The 12,772-nt window shown below is 46.7% G+C and overlaps 1 protein-coding gene across 3 annotated transcripts in view; it reads right to left on the bottom strand.

Annotated features, from left to right (window-relative positions):
• LOC147701168 (peripheral myelin protein 22-like) overlaps positions 1 to 12,772 on the bottom strand; it is a 154,556-nt gene that overhangs the window by 117,031 nt on the left and 24,753 nt on the right. The window contains exon 2 of one of the 3 annotated variants that reach the window (XM_086929929.1): positions 10,432 to 10,496. The exons of the other annotated variants lie outside the window; for them this stretch is intronic. The gene's annotated coding sequence lies outside the window, so the exon portion shown is untranslated. The remainder of the gene's footprint in view (positions 1 to 10,431; positions 10,497 to 12,772) is intronic. 3 annotated transcript variants of the gene reach the window in all.

Below are 12,772 nucleotides of genomic sequence, written 5' to 3'. Positions count from 1 at the left end.
AGGCCGGATAGTTGACCGGCTATCCGGACCCCCCACAAAACACTCCTACCTAAAGGTCATGCTGTAAACTCCTTAACCATGCTATGAAGTCTCCTATGAGTAATTCGTTCCCCACCCGGGACAAATGAACACCGTCCCCCAAATACATACTGTCCCCTTTAATACAACCATGCGAAACAGAATGCAGTGTACTTGAACGAAACAATCTACTCACTTTGTTATTAATTTTCCTTACTGAATGATTCAGAGCAGAAACAGAAATAGCCCCCCGCCACACTTTCCGTGGGATCATATGGGACCATGCAATTGTGCACCCTGGAACTCTTCTCGCCAACCAACTTACCGTGGAAAGCATCGCCTCAAGAAGAAGTCGTCTACCAGTGGTCACCAAATCATTGCCCCCAAGATGTACTATGACTACAGACGGCGGTGACCTTGTCCGCCCTAACAAACCCTCGAAAAATGATCGAAACTGGTCAATACAGAGCCCGCCCTTTCCGTAGAAGGACACACTGTACCCGTATTCCCCAGCCACGTGAATCATGTCACCTGCTTTGAATACGTCCGCGGCACGCCTCACGTATGAGTGGCCTACGACCCACACCTCCTTTTTCACAGCCGGCAATGTCTGACCGCTGGCCCCCCGGTGTCGGGTCGACTGGACAGTCCGCCCCGCCTCGTAGGCTTGCGCAACTGAAAACCAAACAAAAACAAGAAGCGTGAGTACATCATTACAGCTTCACAACATGTGCAACCGCACATACCTCTTATAACAGTTCGAGGACCAACGCCCCACACGTTTTACTTGTTCAACATTCAGACCCCTGGCTGTAGCTTCCGTAGCAGCCCCTATCCGAAAGGAATGGGTCCCAAAGTCGCCGGGGTTCAAGCCCGCGGCAGAAATCGACATCGCAAGCACCCGCTGAAACTGAAACCTCGTCAGTGGGGTGGCGTCAGCGTGTCTTAACAAGGTCCCCCCCCATGCTGCCACCCTCTGCGCTAAATATTCCTCTACGCACCCAACAGGGCACATGGCAGACCCGGGGATCCTCTGGATGATTACGCAGTCCCCGATTGCATCCTGATCGGATTTGGACCTGACAAATGAGACCGTCATTGTCTCCTCCCTGACCTGAATGTGTTCCCGGCACAGTCCCCCCATCGTATCCTGCTTGTTCTTTGCCACTAATTCGCTTACCCGCATAGCCCCATGGAATGCTAATGCAAATGCGGCTCGGAACAACACTGCTTCGTACTGGGATGAACATGTTACCGGTAGCACGGATAATAACAGGGCCAACCTATCCAGACCTATCGGGTGCCTATCGTCTACTCTGCGACCCTCAAGGCGTTGCCACCCACGTAGCGCTTTTTATTTATTTATTTATTTTATTTATTTATTAATTAATCTTATAGAGCGCGACAGCTACCCAATAAGGGTTTCCCGGCGCTGATTAACAGTAAGCACATAGTTGATCCTGAAGAGAAGAATTATTGGGCAAATAGCCAGGTCTTTAAGGCTCTTCGAAAACGGAGATGGCACTGCTCCATTCGTAAGTCCATGGGAAGAGAGTTCCACAATTTGGGTCCCAGTACAGTAAAGGAATGGCCTCCCATTCTAGAAAGTCTGAATCTAGGTACACAGAACAAATGTTGGGAAGAAGAACGGAGTGAGCGGATGGGTAGATAAGGCTTGACGAGTGCTCGAAGATAGGTGGGAGCAACATCAATTTTAATCTTATGCATAAAGCATAGTGCCTTAAATTTTACACGATTTTCGATATTAAGCCAATGAAGTTGCTTAATTCGTTTCGTGATAGGATCATATTTCCGACATCCACACAGGAGTCGGGCAGCAGCATTCTGGACCAATTGGAGACGACGCAAGACCGCCTTGGTAACCCCCAGATAGAGCACATTACTGTAATCCAATCTAGAGGTCACCAAGGCCGTCACAACAGATCTCCGGGTGTCAGATGGCAGAATCCAGAAGATCTTTCTCAGCCATCTAAGAATAGTAAAACAGGTGGCTGAGACTTTATTGACTTGGTCTTTCATCGACAGATCCCTGTCAATGAGAACCCCGAGGTTCCTCGCACGTTCAGATGGAGTAGGTAGAACGCCCATGGTTGATGGCCAGTGTCTCGGACTCCAAAGGTCAGGCTTGTTACCGAAGACAAGCACCTCCGTCTTTTCACTATTAAGTTTTAGAAAATTACGGCTCATCCAACGAGAGATGTCGCTGAGACCGGATTGCAAAGAGGAAGGTGAAGAAGGATCAGCTTGAGATAAAGAAAAAACAATCTGAGAATCATCAGCATAAGTGAAAAGATTAAGACCAGAAAGCTGTGCAACATGGGCTAACGGAACGACATACAGATTAAAGAGGAGAGGGCTAAGGATAGAACCTTGGGGAACACCGTGAGGGGAATAGTGGATGTTTGAAGTGGAAGTATTTGAAAAGATTTGAAAAGTCCTATCAGAAAGAAAGGACGAAAACCAGAGTAAGGCTTTGTCACAAATGCCAAAGGAGGCAAGGCTATCGAGAAGAATACTGTGGGAGACAGTATCGAAAGCTGCACTGAGATCAAGCAAAATCAGTGCAGCTGTTTGACCCTGATCCAATAATTGGCGAATGTTCTCAGTAACACCTAATAGGGTGGTTTCTGTAGAAAAGCCTTGGCGAAAGCCAGATTGGGATGAGTGAAGAAGATTGTTAGAGGTGACAAAACGTGAGAGATGTAGATGAATGTGTTTTTCCAAAATTTTTGAAAAAGCTGGCAACAATGAAATAGGCCGGAAATTTGCAGCGACATTAGGATCTGCAGTGGGTTTCTTGAGGAGCGGAGTAACCATTGCATGCTTCCAGCAATGGGGGACCGTGGCAGAAGCAAGGGAAGCATTAAGCAAAGAGCAGATCACTTCAAGTTGGGAGGATTCAAGCTGGCGTAGAACCGAAATAGGTACGGGATCCATGGGTGAGCCAGATTTGATATTGTTTAAAATTTCTAAAAGAGTGGCAGGTACAAGATCAGGCCAGGTCTGCAGAGAGGCCTAGGGAGGAACAGTAGTAATAGGAGATGGCCCAGGGCAGTCAGTAGATTCCTCAAGAGATTTAATATCTCTATAGATTATGTCGATTTTAGATGTAAAATACTGAGCAAGTTCGTCGCATTTCTTACTCGAAAGAGGAGGGGGTATAGCGACTGTCTGAGAGCCGGCAAGGTCTTTTACCACTTTAAATAAAACATTAGATTTATTCATGGCTTCTGTAATCAAATTTGTGGCATAGGTGGCTCTGGTGTGAGCACAGGCCTTGTGGTATAGCTTCAGTTCGGCTTTATACGTAAGCCCGGCAGCAGTAGAGTAATCTTTCCTCCAAGCCCGTTCTAGTCTCTTACATTGGGCTTTATGAAGGCGAAGAATTTCATTAAACCAAGGGGCGGGAGAATTATGGACAACATTTTTTTTGTCTGTAAGAGGAAGACAAATATTTATAGCATCAGAGAGCCAGGAGTTCACCGAATTAGCAGCTAAGTTCATATTGTCTAAGTTGAGTTGATATTTAGGCAAAAGATCAAGCAGTTTTAAGTTGAGAGCTGTAATATCCAAATTCTTCCAGATTCTCCTTTTAAGATTGAAAGAGGAATTGGATGTGGCCTGAATCTTATTGGTAACTACCGTGAATTTAACTAGATAATGGTCTGACCAAGGGACAGGTAAGGCAGGAAAACTTGTTATAAATGAGGAGTTTGAAAAAATAGGATCCAAAAGATGTCCATCCCTGTGGGTGGGGCCCGTGTTATGTAGAGTTAAATTCATAGCAGCAAGATCAGTGATGCAGCTATCAGCAGCCTTATCATTGGGGTTGTCCAAATGTAAGTTTAAATCCCCAATGACGAAGAAGTTACTGGAAGATACGAGCACAGAAGCCATATAATCCAGGAATTGAGTATACCAGGAATTAGTAGTGCCAGGGGGACAATACATTAAAAGTCCGGTAATAGTAAAATTGGGGTTTAAAGTGAGCTTGAAGTGGAGAGCCTCACATTTGCTCAAAGTAATGGAATCAGCATGGCATTGGTATTTTTTATTGAAAATTATTGCCACACCGCCACCTGTCCTTACAGGTCGGTCACAGCGGACAATAGCATAGTCACTGGGCAGTGCTTCGGCAATATCAGCTTTTTGCACAACGAAAGACGCTGTCGGGTCCTGGATCCCATGAGCCCTTGCCATGAAGGAAATGGCGGCCCGATGCTTCTGGGCCGTAGCTACTGACTTGCCTGCGTGACGTAAAGAGAGCAGGAATCTCACTACACACTCTTCCAGACCCCAAAGCTCCCTCCCGGCAGAACCCAAAAAGGCCCAATAGGAACGGAACGCCCCTTCATATGCCTTCCTCGTCCTGGGTGCTAAACTCTCTCCCACGAGGTCTTGTAGTTCGGGGCACCGAGAGACCAGAGAGCTTCGGGAAAGGGTGCCGCCACCGGGTCCGCTGTGGGCAGAAAACCCCAGAAGGCCTGCATACGGAAACGAGAGAGCGCATCAGCCGCTTGGTTCATCACCCCCGGCACGTGTCGCGCCCTAAACAGTACATTCAGTTGCATGCACAACAACACAATTTCCTTGAGCAGTCTCAGAATCAATTTGCAACGTGCCGCCTGACTATTGATACACTCAACCACGGTCATGTTATCAGACCAGAACACCACAGAGTGATCCCTAAACCCTTCTGGCCATGTTTTCAAGGCCACCAGAATAGGGAACAGTTCGAGAAAAGCAATGTTACTCGTCAACCCGCACTCATGCCACCATGACGGCCATTTTTGAGCCGACCATTGTGTACCCAATATGGCGCCAAAACCCATACTCCCCGCCGAGTCTGTCCATAGCCCCAACTCCTCGGAAGACACTGCTGGTTTATTCCAGACAATTCGACCATTGAAATCCGCCAGGAATGCAATCCAAATGCGCATGTCCTGGCGAACCTCTGCCGAGAGTCTCGTACGATGATGTCCTTCCTTCAAGCCGACCATGGACTGTGCAATCGAGCGGGAAAAGGGGCGCGCCATCGGCATTACTCTCAGGGCAAAATTCAACTGACCCACCACCTGTTGCAATTGATGCAGGTTCACTTTCGTTGCACGAATACATGTCTCAAGGGATAACCTGAATTTTAACACTTTTTCTTTAGGTAATCGAAAACAACCTTCCACCGAGTCGAGCTCGATCCCCAGAAACTCGATCAAGGTCGAGGGACCCACCGTCTTACCTGGCGCCAATGGCACACCGAATTGATTCATTAGGACACAAAATTCATGTAAGGCCTGTCCACACTCAGAATCCCCGGCTGCCCCCAGAAACAGAAAGTCATCGAGATAGTGCATAACATGTTGAAAACCTGTCTTCCTCGTGAATACCCACTGCAGAAAACAACTGAATTTCTCGAAATAGGCACATGAAATCGAGCATCCCATTGGCATACATTTATCCATGTAATAGCGACCCTGAAACTGAAAACCAAGGAGACGCTGATCCTCTGGGTGTACCGGGAGCAACCGGAACGCTGACTCGATGTCCGATTTGGCCATCAGCGTCCCGGGCCCCAGGCGATTCAACATGGCAACGGCCTCATCGAAAGATGCGTACCGCACCGAACATACTTCCGGGTCTATCGCGTCATTCACGGAAAGACCACGTGGGGCTGACAAATTATGTATCAGCCGAAACTCACCCGGGTCCTTCTTGGGGACCACCCCTAGAGGAGAACACACAAAATTAGCAACTGGTGGCAAATCGAATGGACCGGCGACACGACCTCGAGTCACCTCTTTCCCAATCTTTACCTGCACCACTGCCGTGTGCTGTAAGACCGACATTTGATTCTTACAGTCCGGTACCCCCTGAAAATCCCCCACTGGGATGCGGAAACCATATGAAAACCCGTTCCGTAACACCCCAGCGGAAGCATGATCTGGGTATTCGCTGAGCCAAGGAATCATTGCCATGGTATCAATCGGGGTCGGTAAAGGCGCCCCTCGGACTATATTAGACCTGTTTGTCGCCTCCCTTACCACCGTTATCACCCGTTTTGGCTCTGCACATGGACTCAGGATGGGATGGCTGCCCGCACCCCCCACACTCATGTCTGAATTTGCATGACCCCTGGGGCCTGGTACATTTGCCCCTGTTAAAATTCCAACAGATCCCCCTTTTACCTGTGTTGCCACTCGGCTTCGTGTGGAACTCGTTACCTGCACCCGTCCGAAAGGGCGTCCCAGAGTTTTGGCGGGAGGAATCCCCCCCGTTACTCCCTACTAATGGCACCTTCAACATCCCTGTACTCTCCATTTTTTGCCAAGACACAGAGTCGTAACAATCCCAAGACAACAACGGGTTGTGTTCTTTGGCTTTTCTAAACAAATTATCATAGCAGAACCACTGATTGCCCCCATATGCCACAGAATACTCCATAATACGTGACTGATAAATGGGTAACTCGGTCAACAACTCAGGCCTGCGCTCCCCCATGATGGAAGTAAAAATTCCCCACGCTCTGCCCCGAGTACCAATGGTCTCGTCGACCTTAAAGGCGGCCATTTTTGCGCGCCAAACACTCGGATGCATGAGCTCCTTTTGACTCTTTACATGCTCGATCTCGTAATGGTCGGTAAGCAATGAAAACATGTTTACATATTTATCCGCCCAAATCAATTCCTTGATTTCTAGTGGGACGTGCTGAGCAATCTTCTCCTTACGAGAAGGTGCAGACTCCCCCCCCGCAATCGGCAATGGCCGCTTACCTGAAGTAGACCCCACGTTTGTCGCCGAACTTGGGCCTGCTGTACTTCCAACCGCCGGGACCTGTGGGGGAACAGAAGATGGCGTCTTCGCAGCCTCCCTAGATTCCCGCAGTTGCCTCATCACTGCCCGGGCGTCGTCAGCCGTGGCGCCCTCGCTATCGTTTCCCAACCACGCTGCCAATTGTGCCGCTAACTCGGGGGGCATATCCTCCCTGTTCGCAGGGGTGACCACCACAGGGATTGGATTCCCCTCCTTTGGCGCCGGGGTTGGCTCCTCTCGTGGGGCTTCGGGAACCGGGGTCTCCCCCCCAAGTGCTCCCCTTCTGGGCCTCTTGCTTTTTCCACCGGGAATTGTTCCCTGTAAAGGCCGTTTCGGTCCTCCCTCCCCGTCCTTAGCCTCAACCTTTCTCTTCAGATCGGCTATCTCCTTCATGAGTATGCGGAGCATCTCGTCGGTACCGACCCGCTTTCCGACCTTCTTGGGCATTCTTAGACGGGATATCTGTAAGACAAAAAGAGGGATTACAACGCTCAAAATTGCTCTTCGTTCCGTCTCGAGCTCACGTGCAGCGGGGAGGTGCAGCTTCAGAGCACAGGAACAAGAGGATGCTTTCTTGGCTTCCGCTCCTTTTATCCGTCTTCAGGGTGGGCGTGAACCCGCCCCCGCCTGCCTCCGAGGGCGTGGCCGGCCGCGTTGTCTAGGCCAGCCCACTCTAGGGCGGGAAAAAGGCGCGCCCCGGCTACGCCGCTTCGGGCATACCAGCCGAGACTCGCCTCCCGCCCAAGATGGCTTCCCGGGGGGATCGTGGTACTCCACCATACGTTCGGGGGGACCGATTGGTCGCCCCTTTCCAATAGGGTGATCAAAGAGAACATGCAACTTTCTAAGGCTAGTAATCTTAATTGCAAAAAAGAACTCAATAATTTGTTGTGGGCTGTACGTACTACTCCTAACCCTGACACAGATGTTTCGCCCTTTATTTTACTCAGAGGTCACGTTCCGGCTACGAAAATGTTAAGAGGATGGTTGGGTGCATTCAGTGTACCAATAACTAAATTAAAAGAGGTTAACAAAAAGTCAAGTCAAGTCAAGGATATTTGTATAGCGCTCAAATCAGATCCTAAGGAGTCTCATTGCGCTTGCAGCAGTCTCTGACTTAAAGGGATGCAGTTAATTTGCAAAGAGCCAAGTCTTTAATCCTTTGTGGAAACAGACGTGATCGGGGGAGTTTCGGAAATAAAAAGGCCTTTTGTTCCATGTGGCCGGGGCCAGAAACGAAAATGCTCGGCCGCCATTTCTGGAGGTTCGTATTCTTAAAGGTGCCAGTAAGAGTTCGTTTCTGGATCTGAGTTCCCTGTATGGCTGATACCATCTGAGTTTTTTGGACCCGTATTTAGGATTTTTTTCGTACAGTTGTCAGTGGACCAGGCATAATACTTTAAAAAGGATGCGCTTTTTTACCGGCAACCAGTGTAGGCTTTTTAAACAGGCAGCAGAGGAGGTTTTGCGCGGGAGGTTCAAAACCAACCAAGCTGCAGTATTCTGGAATAGAAGAGAATAGAAGCTAAAAAAAAAGATATCCAATCTAGCACAAAACAACTCAAAGTGAAAGTAGGGGATTTTGCGCGAGTTAAATGTTCTAGAATTTTGCCTAAAGGTTCGTCAAAGTTTTCTCATCCTCAGCTTGTAGTGAGAACTAATAAATGTGCTGTACAATTGGAAGAAGGAAAGTGGTGGAATAAAAATAAGATTTCTGTTTCCAATTACCAAAAGTCATCTAGTACCAATCAAGCTATTTGTGATCATCACAATTTCAATCAATCTACGACTAGGCAGATTATGCACATGCGTGAGCATCCTGTTAGATCAACTAAGTTGCCTAGTAAATTATGTGACTATTTAATGTATCAGTAAGTGATATAACATGTTATGTAATATTCATGTGATTATCTAATGTATCAGTAAGAGATATACCATTTCCATTTGTTTACTTGTGTTTATGCAAAGTTATTTTTAATTAACTTTTGTTTGTCTTCTAGTGTTTTTAGTTTTTCAATTGTATAGGGGAAAGATGTGTTAAGTTCTATTTTTATTGTTTACTCTAGAACTGCTACCTGAAGGTTCTAGAAGATAGGTCATATCGACGGTTGGAGGGAACACAGGAGGCGGTGGCTCCATGTCTTGCTGGAATAAAGAAGAAGTTAATACTTACCTGTTGTCTAGTAAACTTCTTTTCACCACTCTGGGTTAAACTGCTGGCCTGACTTTGCCATTTAAACCAATGGCAAAGCCAGACTTCCCCCTGTAATATGCATGTCACATGTATAGCAGGCCTAGCGGGTCCTAATGCAGGGTGCAACATATCACATGGGCAAAACATTTAGTGGCCCATTAGGATGTGGGGTGGATCGCCACCGCCCACATGGCGGTGGCAATCCGCACTTCATTCTTCCCCTCCCGCCACCCATTTCCCCCCCACCATATTAGTATGGCAGGAGTACTGCAGCGGACAGGAAGACCGTCTATCGCTTTTCTACCCGGTCAAGGGTTTAATATGGTTGCGGTGTCTGCTACATATAAGGATGCAGGTGTTGAGGCAGCCTTTCCATGGCGGCAATGCCGCCACATAAAGGCATGCGGATTTTGAAGTTGGGGGCCTGTTGCGGGTCCCCACAAATTTTGGGGGTTGGGGGTGCACATGGGGGGTACATTTGCATGCACAACATGGCTGGCACCCTGCGGTGCCTGCCACGTTGTGCATGCAAATGCACAACATGCATTTTTGCCATTGCGGCTTGCGGTGCTGAAAGCACCGCCCACCGCAATTTTGAAAATGCAGGATGCACCTGCCAGTGCAGTGGGCGCATCCTAATCACCCTACACAAAATTGCACAACTGTGGTCTAAACCATATGTATGTAACCAATGTGCTAAGTTCTCTCAAAACCGACATTACACTACAAAAATGACTGGGGGAGACATCCCTTAAGGATAAGAACCCCCACTCACCCAAGGGTGACATGCTTCATCATATGGGTCCTCCTTACCAGTGTAGAAAACCTAGTCAACACTGGGAGCTACTACTCCGGTGATTAAGTGAGGAGCTCAGAGATGTTTTTTTGACGTAAGGATGGTAATCCCATATGTGAGGAAATAGGTGTAGTGAGGTATGCAGCGCTGTGTGAAGGATAGATGAGTGAATTCTAAAACTACCTAACTGGATACACTATAATGCTTTATTGTTGTGTTCCGCTTGACAGGGTTAAAAGAAACAGCTCAGTGGTATAGATATAGAACCACTGTCACTTGATGGTCAACATGTTTCAGCCTATGGATCCAAACGGTATCAACGGCTTTCTTCAGGACCAGATCGAAAAATAAGTGAAACTGCTGCTGCAATAATACGTGACAACACAGTAGAAAATACAAAATAAAGCTAACTTATATACTCCACTGGTATTCCTGTCTTATATTTGGTGATCAGGTCATACCCAAGTAGCAAACAGAAGGATAGGGAGAGAAACACATATACACATTGTTTAGTTAACATACATATTCAGTGACAAACAAGGCAAGTTTGTAGCTGATTTTGCCAGTGTAATAATTTACACTGGATAGGACTTACCCTCAATAGTAGGAAAATCCTGCCTCACCTCTACCTGGCTGGCTGCTCTGGGAGGAGGCCCTGCGCTATGGGGAGAAAAATATATATAGGTGTCTAATAGAGTAAACCATACAAAAGAACTTCCAAAACTAAGTACTAAAGAAAAGGCAAGGCCACAGAGTTCCCTCTAGGTGCACTTGGTACTGTCCCATCATAAATGCTCAATGGTGAGCAATTGATTGCAAAGTTAAAAGCTGTAGGAAATAAGTTGGCTATATCTAGATTTACCAAAGCATCAAAGCCCTTCCTACATTACCAAACTAAAAAGAGCCCTTAAAAGTGGTAAAGGAGTAGGTAGAGTTTCAGCAGTCTTACCTGTCCGTCGGTACCTCGTTGCTCGGTAGAGCTAGCCCCGGGAGGTACAGATCGGCAGGAAGACTCGGTGTTTAAATGCCGTATCGTTAATGGACAGCAGCTGTGTTTACAGGGTCCTGCCATCTAAAAGTCGTCTTCCGCTTTGCCTGAATGAAAAATCCTAATCACCCCCATGGGACCACCGGACTTATGGCGGGCGGTCCCTTTTTACGTCGGGATGGCGGGCGGACATCCTAATGATTCCCTTAGTTTGCATGTTCTGGTAATAAAAAAAATTAAAAAACCTTTGACTCTCTCCAATGCACTACTCTGTATCACTCTTTAGCTCGCCTAATATATCCTCTACCTTCACTCTCTGACTCAGCCCAAACATCATTCTATTATTTTGATCACCAAAATAAACCTTTCTAGACTCTTCTCCCCTCTATCCCTTCTTGGCTCACCCAAAACCTCATTTTACTACTACGATCGCCCCTCGCAATCCTTTCTAAATTCTTCACTCATGTATCCCTCCTTTGACCCATTACAAACCTAATTTTACTGCTATGATTTCTCAAATCATTTTCTAGAGATTGTTCCCTCCTCCATCTTTCCCTTTACTAATTCCAAACCTCCTCTTACTACTATGATCTCCCAAATAACACTTTCTATACTGTTCCCTCTTCTATCCCTCCATTATCCTATTCAATCCAACTAATAGACTTGCATTTCCACCACTCAAATAAACTCATATTTCCCTAAACTAACCCACCACTAATCCTTCCTGGGTTCCGTAGTAGAGTGCTCTTTGCTGAAAAGTGCTTCGAGTCAGTCTAAGAGGTAGTAAATGCTATATAAAAAGAATTAAAATTACAATTAAAATGTACCCACCCCACTCCAGCAAGGTGGTACTAATCACCTGGCACAAAATATTGTCATGTACATACTCCGCTCCAGCAAGCTGAAAACTGCTGGGTGTGTGAGACATGAGTACATATGTGAGTAGGTGCTCTTCCTTTGTACCAATGTTTCTCTTTAATTCTCTGTCGTCTCTCTGTTGTCTATTTATCGTCATTAGTGGCATTAGATTGAAAAGAGCCTAGAATTGAAGGTTCCCCTGCCCACATTGACCCCACAACATGTTGAAAATTAGGACCTGTTTGCCAACTTCGTCTAACATAAAATATATTAGTTTATGCCCTGCAGAAAAATGATAAGGGGCTTATCTGACTAGAAAAAAACCACACTGCGTATGTGTTATCTCTCCGGCAAATGTCGGTCACATCGGGACTGATGAATCGCTTAATAGTAAAGCGTGTAAAATATATGAAAACAGAATATTGTGCTGACCAGAACAGAACACGTTTTGGAATAAAGTTAAAAATGTCATATCTTTAGACTATGCAACAATCCAAGCAGCAATATGATATAAATAGTACATTCAAGGTTAGCATGAATACCTCTATTTCACACTAAGGTCTGTTAATTATTGACACATCTAGTTACCTACTTTCAGTAGGTATCGCTACTCAAATATTGTTTTTTACAATGGTTTAGTTCACCTCAGCTGCTCCTTCGGGAAGGCAGGTTTGAATAAACTTTCTGTTAAATAGCTTTACGAAGTCAGACGAAGAGACACATCCGTTTTCGGAATTAAATGACATGCCAGGGCTCTCATTGCAACTCGACTTCCAAGAGTTAGCCACTGCATTCATGGCCCCGAAATCCAATCCAGAGACGACAGCGAAATAGTTGACCTCCTGCTCACAGCGGCTGTTAAGACCATCCTAACGAATTGGAAAGACACAGGGAAGGCATCTTTCAAAAGCTGGCTCAACTGGTTCATCTTCTTACGGGGGGCGGACAACATAACCTCTAACAGCGCACCCAACCCCAAACGTAAAGGGGAGATGTGGTTCTCCCTGGACAACTACTTGAGTACTCACAAGCCACCCTAGACAGACCGACAGGGCTCGACACCCCCCCATAACCAACAACCATAAACCGC

This window comes from Lissotriton vulgaris, chromosome 7 (genome assembly GCF_964263255.1).
Source record: "Lissotriton vulgaris chromosome 7, aLisVul1.2, whole genome shotgun sequence".
NCBI classification, from domain to species: domain Eukaryota; kingdom Metazoa; phylum Chordata; class Amphibia; order Caudata; family Salamandridae; genus Lissotriton; species Lissotriton vulgaris.
The sequence above is the reverse complement of the archived record's forward strand: the minus strand, read 5'-3'. Positions and strand labels throughout refer to the sequence as shown.